The following is a 16,004-nucleotide window of genomic DNA, read 5'->3' as shown; positions in this document are numbered from 1 at the left end:
CTGCAGGCGCCCGACAGGATGCAGGAGCTGTACTTTTGCATGGCAAGCTGAAGTAGCCCAGGCTCAATTAAGCATCCAGCTTTGGCAGGGTTGTGCCAATCGTGCACTGCAGCAGTTGGCCAATGTCATATGAAACCAGCATTGGGTTGGCCAATATTGTATCAAACCAGCGATAAGCAGGCCCATGTCACATCAAACCAAGAGTTAGTCAATGTGATATCAAGCTGGCGCTGAGTTGGCCAATGTCATATTATTTGGCCAATGCCAAACCAAAACTATAAAAGGTTGGCAACTATCCTATCAAACCAGTAATATGTTGGCCAAGGTCATATTAAACCAGAGAAGAGTTTGCCAATGTCACATCAGAACAGTGTTGAGTTGGTGAATGTTGTATTAAACCAGTAATGAGTTGGTGAAGGTTGTATCAAACCAGTAATGAGTTGGCCAATATCATATCAAACCAGCTTTGAGTTGGCTAATGTCCTATCAAACCACTGATGAACTGACCAATATCGTATCAAACAAAACATACTCCATCTTGCACAAGTTAATACAGTTTTAAAAATCCCATGGTAAATAACAGACAATAATCAAAATCAATCAATAAATCACAGAAATGTTTTAAAACATTGCAGTGGCTGTACATCCAGGCCATGGACATACTGTACCATCTGGGGACACAGACATGCTTACGTCTGGGCAGGACGTAGGAGTATTAACTTGTGCAAGATGGAGTGAAGGCTGCTTCCTTACAGAAATAAAGGCTGTGTCCCAGGCGGCAGGAGTCCTGGCTCCCTGGCAGACTGAGGAATGCAGGAGTCTTGGTATCCAGCTTCCGACAGCGGGCACCTCTCTAGTATTCGCTCACCGTCAACTCCAAAGGCCCTAAGGAGGTCTGTCCAAGGGGCGTCCATCCGTGTGGACGGATTAGGAGGACTGCCAAGACAACCCTGCAAATGTCAAGCTCTGCTAAGGCACCTGTTGTGCACTAGATATTTATTTTGTTGTGGTTTTTTCACTGTTTAGAACTGCTCTATTTCGCTTAAAACCTCCTGAAAAAACCTCCTCATTTTCATCACAACAGGACAGCAGACGCGCTGTCAGACCTATCACGTGTTCCTTCCAGATCACAGCGAGAGCCCGTTCAGCCAGCCACTGCCACCACTCTAGTCCCAACGTTGGTAAAAGCATTTCTACGGAAAAAAGGAGCAGTCAGCTCCTATTACTTCCCAATATATGGTTCTTTATACATGAGGTACCACTCCTTGCTCCACTCTAAAGAAACACTGGGCTTTCGAAAATGAATGACATCTGAAAGACGTATGACACAACCACCACATTTCATGCCCAGATAGATTTTTATTCACCAAAATAGCACGTCAACATAATTGCAAAGCATACTTTTCACGGTTAAATAGAGGCTCAGTGGGTCATCGAGAGATTTATTTTGGCTCTGCCATCTGGGTAATAAAAAAAGACAAGGCACAGGTACTATCAAGAAGAGATTTACGCCCAAGGAAATCAATGGAGAGGACACAATTTCAATTTGGGATATTTCTCTGGTAACGAGATATAAACGACCACATTGGCAGGCCAGACCTGCATTTTCAGGGCATATTCTATTCCGATCATGGTAAGAAAGGCAACTTCTCAGAAAAAAAAAATCATGAGTAGGTGTTTTGATGGAGTGTTTATGTTGCCTGACCTGCATATTCTTTAAATTTTTCAGATATCCCACTCTTACAAAAATCTTAATCCAAGACCTCCCATCCTGCAAAATTATTTTGTAATATTTAATACAGTTCCAAGCTCAGATGCTTCAAAACTTTTAAAATATATCTACTTCCTCTTTAAATTCTCTATCATGGTTCCCCTGCTTTAATTATCATGCAGCTAAAGTTTAAATAAGGACATTTCTTGTTAGCTGACATTTACTGTATGCGTACAAACACTACAGTTATCATTTAAGCACCTGACAACACACCCTTCCCTTAAAATGATCTAACAGGGGCAGGGGAAGAAACAGTCTTACTGGGCTTGTTTCACAAGGCAATGGAGTTGAATTCTGAAATGAGACTCACCATGAATAATTCAAAGTTTGTTTCAGCTTTTTTCAGTACAGGTTTGTACTGCCTCCCACTGGAGCTCGTCAGAGAAGGAACAGGAAGACAGCATAGACACATGACAGATCTCAAGGGTATGTGCTGCTGTACGACTTTTATAGCTGCACACAGTACAGCACTGGCACGCCAGCCCGTTGTGTCACATTCCTCATGTACCTTATTGCTACAGTTGTTCCATGTTTTTGGAAATCAGTTATTTCCAAAACCCTCTCCAGGCAAGGACAGGCCCCATGTTTCCAGGGCCCTGGGGCAAAACTCTGAGATTTGGCCCCATTCGCTCACTTTATTGCCCCCCAACACGATGTGGAGGGCAAGAATGAGGCACCCAAATGTCACAGTGTGTGGCCCTTCAGTAATGCACCCTAGTTTGCATTATGACTTAATTTTCTAAATATTCACCAAAACAATACAGAAAAAACAGCGTGGTTACCATAAAAAAAAGAAAACAAATATTTTAATTGGAATGTAATGACTAATTTGACATCTCATTTTGAGTGCACTGTCTCAAAAACAATATCTTCTTGTTATATCTAGGAAAAAAAAGTTAGTAAGGTAGGAATGTAAGGTCTCCTGGCCTTAGCTTTAGCAAATGTTGATGCAATATCATCCAGCTCTTTTGCATGAAAAGCTTTGCTGAAATAAACATTTTATCACCTTTTCCGTAATTTCTTCTTGGTTTTTATTTATTATTTTATTTTTTTCTGGCTCATTTCATTGCTGTGGGCTGACCATGCCTAGGTCAGCTGTAGCACAGAGTTAGTGGTATTGCTGACGTGTGTGTCATGGTGTGTGTGTGTGGGGGAAATCATGACTGACAGATAGTGCCAGCTAGGCCAGTCATGGGCCAGCAACATTAAAAACAGGCCAATTGTGTCAATGAAAAACACCCACATAGGAACATAGAGAAAACACGATGCTTCAATACAATGTGGCTGTTACACTATAGCAATTCAAGAATAGAGAGGAGAAATGCAATCCGACTACACCACCTAGTGTTATAGAGGACTGGGACCTCTACGTTCCATAGGCTAATGGTACCCAAACAACCAGCTCCTAAAGGACACAGCACCCAAACCCACAAGGTTTATTACTAACAATCAGATGAAAGTTGCTCTTAATAACACACACATGACAAGGACACCAAGATTAACAGTTCGCAGTCAACAGTGGTTTACGGCACAATTCATACAAGTGAATTAACACAGCACAAACGTGGACCCAAGACGAGAACACGAAACTCATAAGCACTTTGGACACTAGACTTAAACTCACACCCACTTCTCCCAGAAGCCAATTAATTAACCTACCAGTAGTTCTCCAGAGGAAACCTGTGCAAAAACAGGGGAGAACATACAAACTCCACACAGATAGCACCCCAGGAATGGAACTCAGGACCCCAGTGCTGCAACGCTGCAAACCCAACGGTGCTTTCTTGACTCTTAATCACAGTTCTTCCAGAAGTTATTAGATTTTTGAACGCACTGTAAGAGTCATTTTCAGAACTATAAGAAGCGATGTGACCCTCTTGGTTCAAACCATCCTCTCCCTGGAAGTATTAGAAATTTTCTAATGCTATTCTTACGTAATGTATTGTAGCGTTGCGCTCCCCCCGGAGATATGGACTGTGCCATTGACCCTTGACCTTCCTCCCCGCCCCCGTAGAGCTCAAACTCACTACCCGGGGCGTGGCTACGCCCTAAGAGGAGAAGGATGCGTATCTCTCCGGCTCCTCACCGAATTTAGCAATTCAGGCTTAAAAGAAAGTCTTTTAACACAAAACATGAATATAACATTTTTTACAGTTAAGTAATGTCACTTGTCGACCACTGTTCCCTCCAAGCTGCGCGGCCGCGCACCTTTTTTTAAACTGCCGCGCAGCAAACTCGGAGGTAATTTTTTTGCGCGGAAAACATTTTGACCGTGACTGTGAATGTTGGCATTTTCCCGTAAATACTGCCCTTCACGCGTATCTGCGGTTGTGTCTAGTCTGACTGTTTTGGCATAAATTAGCGCACTATATTATGCTTAGTCGTGTCCTGTTTGTAATGTGAAGCGTCATTGTGAGGCGTTGGTAGAAAGACAATTGTATCGTATTTGAACCGTATTGAATCGCCACCTTTCTTGCGTCAAGCGCAGATTGCGAACGCGGATTCGGTCTGATAAACTTTATTTAAAAAAAAAGTCTTGAAACCGTCTGGAAGAGTTACATTTAGACATGCCCAGGAGAATTAAATCGTACCAAAACAAAGTCCATGGTAAAACTGTGCATTAGCGTGCACAATACCAAGTAAGCGGTTTATTGCAATTCACATCAGTCAAAATATCAGAAAATTACTATTTGCACGTCATAAATGGAAATCTTCAAGAACTTCATAAAAGTTTCTGATCATTCTGGAGGTGCGGTTCACGCACATGACATTACTGAACAGCAAACAATGAAAAATTCTGATAATGTAGCAAAACAAATAGGCCTTCATGGGAGTCGTTAAATAACACAATTTTGCAATACATTATCGGTCAACTCAATAGGTAGTGCTTGGAAACGTCTCTTAAAACTACATATTGCAAGTACTTCTTTTAGTTTAGCTGGCAAACTTTCACAAAGTCAGCAACAGCAATACATGGGAAAAAGTTATAGGTTTATTCCGTGCTGAAAAGAGAAGAAAGAAAACACAACGTTTCGAGCCTTCTTCAGGTGTGGGTTTGCCTTGGGTCTTTTCGGTCGATCACAGTTCTCACAGGGGACCGTTTGAAGCCCTGTGCATCCTGCACTTCAGCTGTTTTACACCGCTCAGGTTAAGTCATCCACTCAGCAGGAAAAAAAAATCAGAGGGAACATAGTTGTCGAGAAGAACTCGACGACAAGAGAGAGAAGGCGAGCAAGATGGAGAATTTCCTGGGGCAGACGGTACGGTTGAGGCTAACCTTATCATAGATAAAGTAACAACAAACATCGCCGAAATATTGGAGTCTAAACTCGCAGCGATCCGAGAACCTGTCGCTGCTATATCCAATAAAATGGACAGAGTGATTAAAAGAAAAGATGAAGTGGAGCAGCGAGTTTCGGGCCTGGAGGACGGCGGGCAGTAGGATACGGGTGCTTGAGACAGACATGCGCAAGATCGTCTTGAAGACTCCGATAACAGAAGCCGGCGGATACACCCTCTGCCTTTGTGAAGCTACAAACCTGCCTCCTGCCTCCTGCCCCCTGCCCCCTGCCCCCTGCCCCCTGCCCCCTGCCCCCTCTCTGTCGCCATCCTCTCGGTTGAGTCAGGTTTTGGCTGATTCGCCACAGTATTTAAGTCTTTTCTTGACAAAGGAAATGATGTCAGCAAAGATTGTGATTTAGGACAGCTGAGGAGAATTGAACGTGTCATCACTCCGGGACGCTGGTTGTAAACTCCCGTGACCTTCAGACAGCAGAGTTCGGTCTGTTTCTCGCTCTGTGGCAGGAGTAGGAGCAGAAAGTCGGTGACATCAATTAGAACTCGCCATCGTGGTTTAATTAGCTACAGGAAAATAATCATCTCAACATATCCTCTCGGTTTTCAAGAACGTGCAGTCACACAGCCACTGACTGCATGTCAGTTAAACAAGCCATCAGCCCATCTCAGAAACTGTCTCGCTGCCCTTGTCTCCAGTCTGGGTGCAAACGCTGCTTCATCAAATTCAAATTAAATACATTCATGGCAAGCAATTCCGCATAAAAACCAAAATACAAAAACCTGTAACCAGAAGGATGGGGCTTGACCATATTCTTAAGTTTAGGATTTGGGATAATGGTAGGATTAGAGTTAGAAGTTGAATGACACAAACATTAAGGTAAATTCTGTTAAAATTTAAAAGAAAGAATATGATTACAGTCGGCTATGTAAATATGTCTTAAGCAGTGCAATTCACAACTGAACTGGCAGCCTCACTGAAGCTCAGCAGGTGTGAGTCTGGTCAGTACCTGGAAGGGAGATTCCTGGGAAAAACTAAGGATGCTGCTGGAAGAGGTGTTAGTGGGGCCAGCTGGGGGCGCTCACCCTGCAGTTCATGTGGGTCCTCATGCCCCAGTATAGTGATGGGGACACTAGACTGTAAAAAAGGCACCGTACTTGGGATGAGACGTAAAACTAAGGTCTTGACTCTCTGTGGTCATTAAAAATCCCAGGGCGTTTCTTGAAAAGAGTAGGGGTGTACTCTGGCATCTTGGCAAAAATTCCCCCTGGTCCCTAGCAATCATGGCCTCCTAATAATCCCCATCTATGAGCTGACTTCATCACTGTTCTCCTGCCTACTGAGAGCTGGTGTGTGGGGAGTGTACTGGCGCACTATGGCTGCTGTTGCATCATCCAGGTGGGGCTGCACACTGGTGGTGGCGGATGGGATCCCCATTACCTGTAAAGCGCTTTGAGTGGAGTGTCCAGAAAAGCACTATAAATGTGTGAGGAATTGCAATAAGATCAGGAGATCCTCGAGTCTTCCTCAGGTGAAGATGTAAGCAGGGGACATCTCGTTTGTGCAGCTGACTACCGCTTGGAGCTGGAGGTGAAGAGGACTCTCGTCAGTCGATAAATATTACCTTTTTTTTCAACATTATCTGAGCCATCTGAGATGTTATCGTTAAGGCAAATGGCCATGTCAGTTTCATTTTGTTTTGAACATAAATGTTTTATTTTTTGTCTTCCCCTCACAAGGGACTCAAAGGCCATCTTGTAAATTCTAAATTCCAAAAGAAGCACACAACTCGTTTGAGAATTTGGCCTTTTCTTCGTGCTTCAGATTAGACATTAAACCAAGGTCCTATTTACTTCGTCATTAAAGGACCCATTGAACTGTTTCTAAGGATTGTGTCTTTGTCTAAATTCCTTTCTGGACTTTTATTACCTGACCTCGCTAAACTGCCCCCACCAATTCTCCACTTGTGGCCAGACTGGTCTAGAATGGCTGCCCTGTGTCACCCAGGTGTCACCAGGTGATTGATCACAAGTAATGCATATCACTCTTTTCAAATGAATATTTTTATTAAAATCCGTAATGATCAATTTGAACACTGTCAAACGTGAAGGAGGCTGAATGTCAGTAAAATCTGGAAAGAAGGTATATAAAGTTAAACTCATGATTGCCCTATTCACCAAAGTCATTGCTTTGATCTTACAAGAGAAGATGTGATCTATCAGGTTCCCTCCGGTTCTGACAAGTTTGTACGGCAGACAATGTGGTTGATGGCCTGCAATCATCAAGCCCCGCCATCTGTACTGTATGGTATGGGATTCAAATCAGACGTGTTCCTGGCCCCCCTCACCTTCTCAGACGACTTCAGTGTGGCATGTGTCCTGTGTTTCAGATTTTAGATTCTCGGGTGACTCAGGCAGGTTTTGCCCTGATTCACCTGTATGTCGCTCCATCCATTTCCCCCTCCCTCTTGGCAAGTTTCCCAGCGTCCCCTGATGGGAACCAGCCATATAATATGATTCTTCCAGCACCATGCTTGACATGCTCGGTGACATGCTGTATCGGGCTTGTGCCAGACCTAACCCCTTGTATTTAGACCAAAAAGTTCAATTTGTCTCTCGTTTGACCTTAACACCCACGTGTCCTCAGTGTAGCTCGTACAGCTTTAGAAGCAGCCTGTTTCAAGAAACAGCTTTGTGTAGGGACTGGGGTATTGTCAATGTGTCAACCTTGACACAGACAGCACGGTGGCGCAGTGATTAGCATTGCTGGGACGCCAGGTTCAATTCTGGACCTCGGTTGCTGTCTGGGTGGAGTTTGCATGTTCTCCCTATGTTCTTGTGGGGTCCCTCTGGGTGCTCAGGTCCCCCCCCCAACCCAAAGACATAGTGGTAGGTTAATTGTCTTCTGGGAAAATTGCCCCTGATATGAATGAGTGTGGGATTGTGTCTTTGTCTGCCCTGTGATGGACTGGCATCCTGACCAGGTTGTATCCTGGCTTGCGCCCATTGCTTGCTGGGATATCTATTGTATTAGATAAAGTGGTTAGAAAATGGATGGATGGATAACAATGGCTATATTACATGGCACGTACACTAGATTAAATACTGTATCACTGGTTGCTGCTCTTTTAGGCTGTAGGTTTTATCCCAGGTTGCTGATACAGTAGCTCTCTGGAGTGGGACTTGAGAATAGAATTGAGAGTAAAAAAGGAACTGTCTCTCAGTTTCATTTTACATGTGTGCTAGTTTATAATGTCTCACACTTGTCTGAAATGGCTCACCTCAGTGAGTTACCTGATATTATAAAAAATAACTTACTGACGGAAAGCCAGCTACAGACAATCTAACAGATTGGGTCTTTGGAGATGGGCCAGACACAGTAGCTGGAAAACGGAGTCCGGGTGTCCTGTACACCTGCTAGACAAAATTAATTTTTCCCTACTCATAGTGCTCTTCGTATTGCACATGTACACGTTACACCGCAGTCTGGGGTGGATTAAAGTGAAATCTGTTGCACTGCCTTTGTTACTTTGGCAAAGAAAACAATGTTGAATATCTTTCAAAAGCATGGTGCTTTACTATAGACTTTAGAAATGGCTCCTTGTGTTTAAGGGGCATTAATAGCCAGGCTATGATGAGATCTGGTGGTTTTTATGACAATTCTTTGACACACTGCCTCAGAGGGTGTTGTGTGGTGTTTTATCACTTTATTAACCCTTTACAATTTCTTGCAATAGGAATACCCCAGCTTTCTCTCCATGAGACACACAGGCACACAGACAGGGAGAGAAGCTGGGGGTCAGAGCGCAGGGTCAGCCATTGTACGGCGGCCCTGGAGCAGTTGGGGTTAAGGGCCTTGCTCAGGGGCCCAACGGAGTAGGATTCCTCTCTGCCACCACTCCGCCCCTATTGCCCCTACTATTGCAAATGAATGCAATAGTAAATAAAAAATCTTTATTTACTGTTGATAATTAGATGCATCAGTGTTTACTACAGAAAACATGCTCAATGTGTCGGAAACGTTGTCAAAACCTTTCACCTTTACATCTATACAGAATTCACATTCACCCCTGCGCTGGGTTCATTCATATCGCCTTTTCAGTGCAATGCTTCTCACCTGAAAATGCTGTGGCAAACGGGATTGGGCCATCAGCCTGGTGTTTGATTCAGCACAGAGCTTTTAACTCACCGCAGTGATAAATGAAAGCGGCCTGGCTCCCCATAGGGATTCATGGACGGCAACGTCATCTGACGTGACGCTTCTCTTTGATATTTCAAGGCAGCGAGGTGGAAGCTGGGGCAGCCAGCTCTTCCAGTCCACAGGGCAGGACAGGGGAAGATCCAGGGGACAGCTGGTCCCGGCACAGGGGCCAGAATTCCTGGTCCTGGTGAGCCGGAAGCCGGACCGGGTTTTACCGGCAACCTCTGAAGGACAAGGAGCAGAGAGCTGGAAAGGATGGTCGATCCTCCTAATTACACATCTGATTGATCCAGTGAAGTCGTTCAGAATTCAGCTGGAAGGAAAACCAGAAGACTCTGCAATTCCCTCGGCCCAGAGCACCGTAAGAATATCAACCAAAAGTGAAACTGTCAGAGTACCCCCAAAGACTCATCCACACCTTTAGTGGGGAGCATCTCAAAAAGTACAGACCAGGAGAACGTATGGATAACGAAGGAGATCAAATAGTATCAAAAGAGAAAGATATGTGGTACATCCGTTTGTTTTTTTAATCGCTTCTTCCAATCCAGGATCAATTCCTGTCCAAGCCTGTTCTCAGAAAGCAACAGGCACAAGGCAGGGTACACCCTGGATGAAATACCAGAGGCCAATTAATTAATTACCAGTACGTTCTATGGGAGGAATCCAAAGCTCATGGAGGAAACCCACACAAACACAGGGAGAACACGCAGACTCCACACAGACAGCACCCCAGGAATTGAACCCAGGGCCCCAGTGCTGCTAACCTCTGCTCCACTGTGCCACCCTGTTAGCTGGACACGTGCGGGGCTCCTTTTAAAAAATTCAGACAACGTCACATTTCAATTCATACTACTCTTTGTGGCTGCTGCTCTATACTCTTTTAAAAGACGGTGCTTTCTGTGCTTTGCTCAGTCTGCTTCCAATTAAAAATAATAACGTGCACGGAGATGTCCTTCAAGCGGGCTCAAATGAAACAAAATATGCTGTATTTCTTCCTGCTTCAATTGAAATTATGCTTATCAGGCACCTCACCTCACATAAGGTTAAAGATCCCTTTAAGAAGGCAGCTAAAGCCTTTCTTTTCATAATTGAGAAGAGTTTTAAATTAATTGTATAATTAATCTTGTCAAATTAAGTTACACAGAAGTCAGCCCCTTTATTACACATTCTGGAATATTCCAAATTGCTTTAATGCAAAATCTGGCACTGTAATGCGCTTTGCTCTTTTGTGATAAAATGAAGGAAGGTTTAATAGCAATAATAAGAAAACCTTAATAATGTACTTAATAACCAGCTATTAGTCATTATCACGATTGTTCCTTGATGTAATTAATTTTAACACAAAGCTGTTATAATGGTTTTAAAAAGGCAAAGTTTTTTTATTAATTATAGAAGTGAAAATAGGAACATGTTTCTTTGAATAATGGATGTTAAATATAAGCTTTAGTTAATATTCTTTAGATTTGTCTTCAGATTTTTCAGAACTTCTCTGTGAAATGAAATTGTTTTGCTCAGTAAACACTGCAGAATTTAAAGGGCTTATGAATAAAAAAAAACAAATACATGAAGTGACTGGAATTAGAAGATACCAATCGATTTTTCTCTGCAAATTCCCGTTAATTCCTCAGAATCAATTTTTCATCGTTAATTCCTTTAGAATTCCTTTAGAATCAACTACAGCCTTTCAGATAGGCTGAAGTTTGCCATCAGCCCGTTTGTAAAAGGCATTGTGCCACGTGTTACAATCCACACTGAAGCTCTGGGCTGTTCTTTTGAGCGAGGAACTAAAAAATAGTAAAATGTAGTTAATTTTGTCATTATGTGACATCACATCATGCAACTCAGAATTCATAGGATTTAAATCAAGGATAATTGCACTAAAATGCTACAATACAATAGTTGATAAAATCTCATTTAAAACATTAGAAAAGGGTGCAGCTCTTGAATCAGTCCAGAATTCTGGTAGAACTACCAGACACATTTCTGGTCTATGAAGAATGTCACACCCTGACAAACTGCACTAACTAAACATTTATAGTCTTGAACACGGAAGACTCTGAGCAGACCAGCCCTAACATGGGACTCTAAAAGAAGGGATTTTTAAACATTTCGAGCAAGTAACAGATTATGATGGGGCATGATTCAAGAGCTCAAAAAGCTCATTTAAGCGTAGAATGAACAAGGAAACACACACAACAGGCCTGAAGTGGAAACCACACGGAAGTGCTTTTCAAACTGAAACAGAAGGCACTTTTTTGGAAACAAAAGGTTGTGGGAATCTGGAGTGACTGAGCCATCAGTGCTGAAAGCTAACATTCTGGTCTCTTTCAAGAAATGACTAAACGAGAATTTCGGGTCAATGAGCTACCAGCAAGCGAAAGCGCTAGCCGAGTCACATGAATAAAGACGCGCAAGAGTCTTCATCCACATGGCTGGACAGCTCGCTTCATACTCCCTCAACCCAAATTTTCTCCTGTACATTGGTGGAGTGTCCCAGGGGTTCGATGAACTAGATTGGGAATCCTCAGCTAACAGCTCGAGTGTGGCCGGCTGAGTGAGTGCACATTCCTTCTGTCTGTGGCCCAGACACTTGACATCCGCCCTTCAGCCTTGCAGGAAAATGTGTCTTCGAAATGCAGGCACTCCAGCTACAGTGTGGTGTCAGGTTCACTAGACATCAGCCATTTCGAATGCTGATAATAGAGTAATAATATCCCAAATTCTGAATTATCAGGTGTGGTTTAAAACCAGAGAAATACAAACCTGTTGGAGTTTTTCGTCTCTTTCTGGCAAGGACTGAATCTCGAAGGTTAAACCTTTGCAAAACCCCTCTGAGCATTTGATCAAAACTGGAGGAGTGGAAACTACTACAGTATCCCCGTTACCTTGCTGTTTGTGATCTGTGTAGGTTCAGGGTACGGCAATTGAGCAGTTGTTTCAGGTTTTACTTTACTACTAGTAAAATATCCAGCCTTTGATAATGAAACAGATGCTTGACAATGAACCTGAAGGATCTTCTGCGTGCTGGAAATCCAGACCTACAGAGAATATGATTTTTGGCAAAGATTTTACACAAACCAGATAAATGTACTTTGAAGAAAACATTATTTTTTTATTTTGAATTAAAATACCGTTTTTAGTCTATCTTAACAGATGGGGACAGAAGGTGTTATTACATTATACATCAAAAAGAGTATCCAGGCAAAGGAATATTACCTACATGAATCAAGGGTCTCAGAATCTATATGGGTCTGATGGTTAAACCAGACAGTTAAAAACATTCAAAGGGCTTAGTGTTAGGAGCAGGCTGCAGGCTACCAGATGTCAACCAACAGTATTTTCAGGAGAGATTTTAATTTTCGTCACATATATTGAGAAAAAAAAACATTTAGGCAGGGCGGCAGGAGAAACTGAAAAGGTAGTTTTAACTCAGAACACATTCCAGCAGCAGTGATTAAGGCTCTTTCTGAAGACAGAGGGCAGTAAACAAAAACCAGAAAGAAAAACCTTCCCCAGCCTGTGCAAACCTGACCCTAGAACAGGGGGTTGTTCCCGAGGGAAGCCATAGAGCTACGGCCACCCCCCCTCAGGAGAGCCCTCAACGCCATGACAGAGGCAGGCCAGGAGATCAGGCCCGAGGAGACGGAACAGGAACAAGCTCCGCTCGCGCTCGTCACACGGACATTGCATGAAGGCTAGTGTCCTCAAACCAGAGTCACACAGAGGGAAAGGCGGCGCTCCCAAAGGTCCAAGAGTGGAAAGACAGGTGTCCGCTCCGGAGCCTGACCTCGTATCTTCCTGCTGAGAGCTTGAGAGGGAGAGAGGAAAGAGGAAGCAGAACGCAGGAGAGGTGTAACAGATAAAGATAGACCCGATGGTAATTTATGGTAATGTGACTAATAATAATAATAATAATGATGATGATGATGATGATGATGATGATGATGATGATGATGATAATGATAATAATAATAATAATAATAATAATAATAATAATGTAATGAACTTCAAACCAAGGGATGTTTACTTAGTTGTGCCGGGTGCGAGACACACTGATCAAAAGAATCTTCTGGGTCACCTGAGTGAATGAAGTTCTGGGTAAATGATTAAGAGGGTCAGAAGTGTAGGATGCAAGACCAATAGAGACACAGGGGAATGGATGAGAACAGAACACAGGGAGGACAGAGGAGACATGAGGACACGTGGAGGGTGTGCCAGGTGTAACGAACAGTTCTTTCCGGACCCTATGCGGACGACACAATCCGAAGAAGTGGGGAAACACTAGGAAAACGTCATACAGGAAAACGGGGCTGAAAACAGGGGGGCGTGTCCAAAGTGCGCTGGTGCACGGGGGAGGTGTGGCCGAGGCAAACAATCCAAGAGAGTAATCCTTAGAGGGTATCCAAAAACACAAGAGTAAGTCCAAAGCCAGGAGATCCATCAAGACAAGGAATTAAAAACCATGAACCGGGTCGGAACCGGTGGACAGGGAACGGGAACGGAGATTCCAGGTCCCGGACTCGCACGGTGCGGAAACCAGATGCAGAGCCAGGATGGGCGTCAGCGCCTGGCTTTTAAGGTGGGCTGGAAAAAGGGATCAGGTGCACAGAATAAAATCTAAAGTGAAAGGGCTGGAGCACCCTTAAGGAGGGGGGACTATAATCGTGACACCAGGCCAGAGGTCCTTGTCCAGATAATCCTGAGGAGCGGGCGTGAGCTGAGTATTTCAACCTTGTTAAGAGAACTTGCTATTCTGTCTTTGTTAGGGAACTCTGATTTCCTGAGTAAAGAATCCTTTGGTTAAAAATGGCCTCTCCTGGTGAGTGGGTGTGTTTTCGAATAGGGAGATAGGTTCCCATTCATTTGGCATCATCCTGGCTCATGAGTTTGATTACTTGGTAGCAGTTACTGTAGGTGTTTTTCTGGGTGGTGTAGACACAGGCCTCTGAAACACCTTGTATTTAACTTGTAAATATAGTAACTGGTCTGTTTATGTTGTGTGTTGTTCAGTGAGTTTATGGTCATTTTAAAAAATATTTGTTTAACCAAATGTTTCTGGATTATTACTCTTTTCACCAGAACTGTGCCAGAGAACAAAGAATTCAAGTGCCCCTAACTATACCGACTGTTCAGGTATAGTCTTGCAAAAATCAGTCAGGGGTTATGATTATTTATTTAAATCCACTCAAACAGTTCCTGCTTAATTAACATTTTTGTAACCAACCAATTGTAACAACAACAACAACAACAACAATAATAGTATGAAATACATTGCTCAAAGGCAGAACAGTAGTGGCCCACCAGGGACATACAGTACACCTGCAGTCTTCCAGTTCAGAGCTTCAGCTCAAACAGCGCTCCACACTGCTGCCTCCAAACCTCTCAGGCATGTTTCTTATATTTTAAAAATCATTGTGAGAAACAATAACACCAAATGATATTTTTGAGCTAATGTAATAAACATATTGATAACCATTGCAGATCAACTATTTATTTTAACGCATTTGGGGAAAAACAACACACAAGCATTTTCCCCAAATCCAAATACAGGAGAAATGTTGCACACCTTACCGAGGTCAAATTGAAATGAAGAATTTTGTGAGCATGGTTTTAGCTGTAGGATATATACGCGCACGGTATACTGAGAAATTCATGCTAATGCAGTTCGTGATATGGAGATCTACACTTCCTCGGAATAGCTGGGTGAGGAATTGCCCCCAAGCTTGCTCATGGATTATTATTGAGCAGACTGTTTTGCATTTTAACTCTGTCTCTGCCAGCGGATTCAGGCAAGTGGGAATGCACTGGGATACCAGAATTCCTGAATATAAAGTAAATGATGCTGGCATGAAGCTTAACAGGGTGAGTCTGTTAGCTCACTTTAGTATTGTATGGATAACAGCTAGCTCATTTTAGTATTGTATGGATAAAGTGGTTTTACTGCATCGATCAGCTAGAGAAAGTGTATCGAATGTCTCTCTGAAAAGCATCTTACAAACATATAACCCCTGTTGAGTAAAATTAGCTGCCTAGCAATCATTTTGAAAATAATTTTAAAAATTGTTACCAACATTTTTTTTTTAAATAAATTGAATTTGACTACGTTAACCTTGTCTTGACGTACTTTTGCTTGTAACCTATCTGTCATGAGGACTTCATGAACCAAGAAAAATCAGGTGTCCCACCTCCTGCCACTAGTCAGTGAGGAACAAGGTAAAGAAAGAAAAGCTGTTTTGAAGGTGTTAAAAAAATGAATTCCAAACAGTAGCTGTGATTTTTATATATAATGTTCTTACACATTGTGTTTATTTAATGTGATAATTGTGTTGTGCCGTTTTTTTTTTCTTTACCAGTTTAAAGGGTGTTTTAAAAGAAAACAAAAAGGCGTGTGAGATAATTTTGTAGTTCAGGTTTTCCATGATTAAAAACTAAGATTACAGGAAGCAGCTGTGTTTTTTGCCTGTGTTGGCTAATCTATGACAAAACCCTGTGATCGAAATCCCCAGGGTCTACAGACTGTTGGATGTTACACAAAAGATAGAAGCCGATCATAGAGTAAGAACCCAAGAGTTGTAAAGTGATTGATATCGGCTTGTTATTAACTGATGTTGTGACCAAAGATAATTAAAAGATTTTAGAGACCTTTTCCGGGCTTGAATTAAGAAGAAAACAGAGAAACATTTCATTTTCCTTCTTGCCACTTCACTGTGACAGTGGTGCATTTTTGCGTGAGACAGC

This window comes from Lepisosteus platostomus, chromosome 3 (genome assembly GCF_059453375.1).
Source record: "Lepisosteus platostomus isolate fLepPlt1 chromosome 3, fLepPlt1.hap1, whole genome shotgun sequence".
Classification (NCBI taxonomy): Eukaryota; Metazoa; Chordata; class Actinopteri; order Semionotiformes; family Lepisosteidae; genus Lepisosteus; species Lepisosteus platostomus.
The sequence above is the reverse complement of the archived record's forward strand: the minus strand, read 5'-3'. Positions refer to the sequence as shown.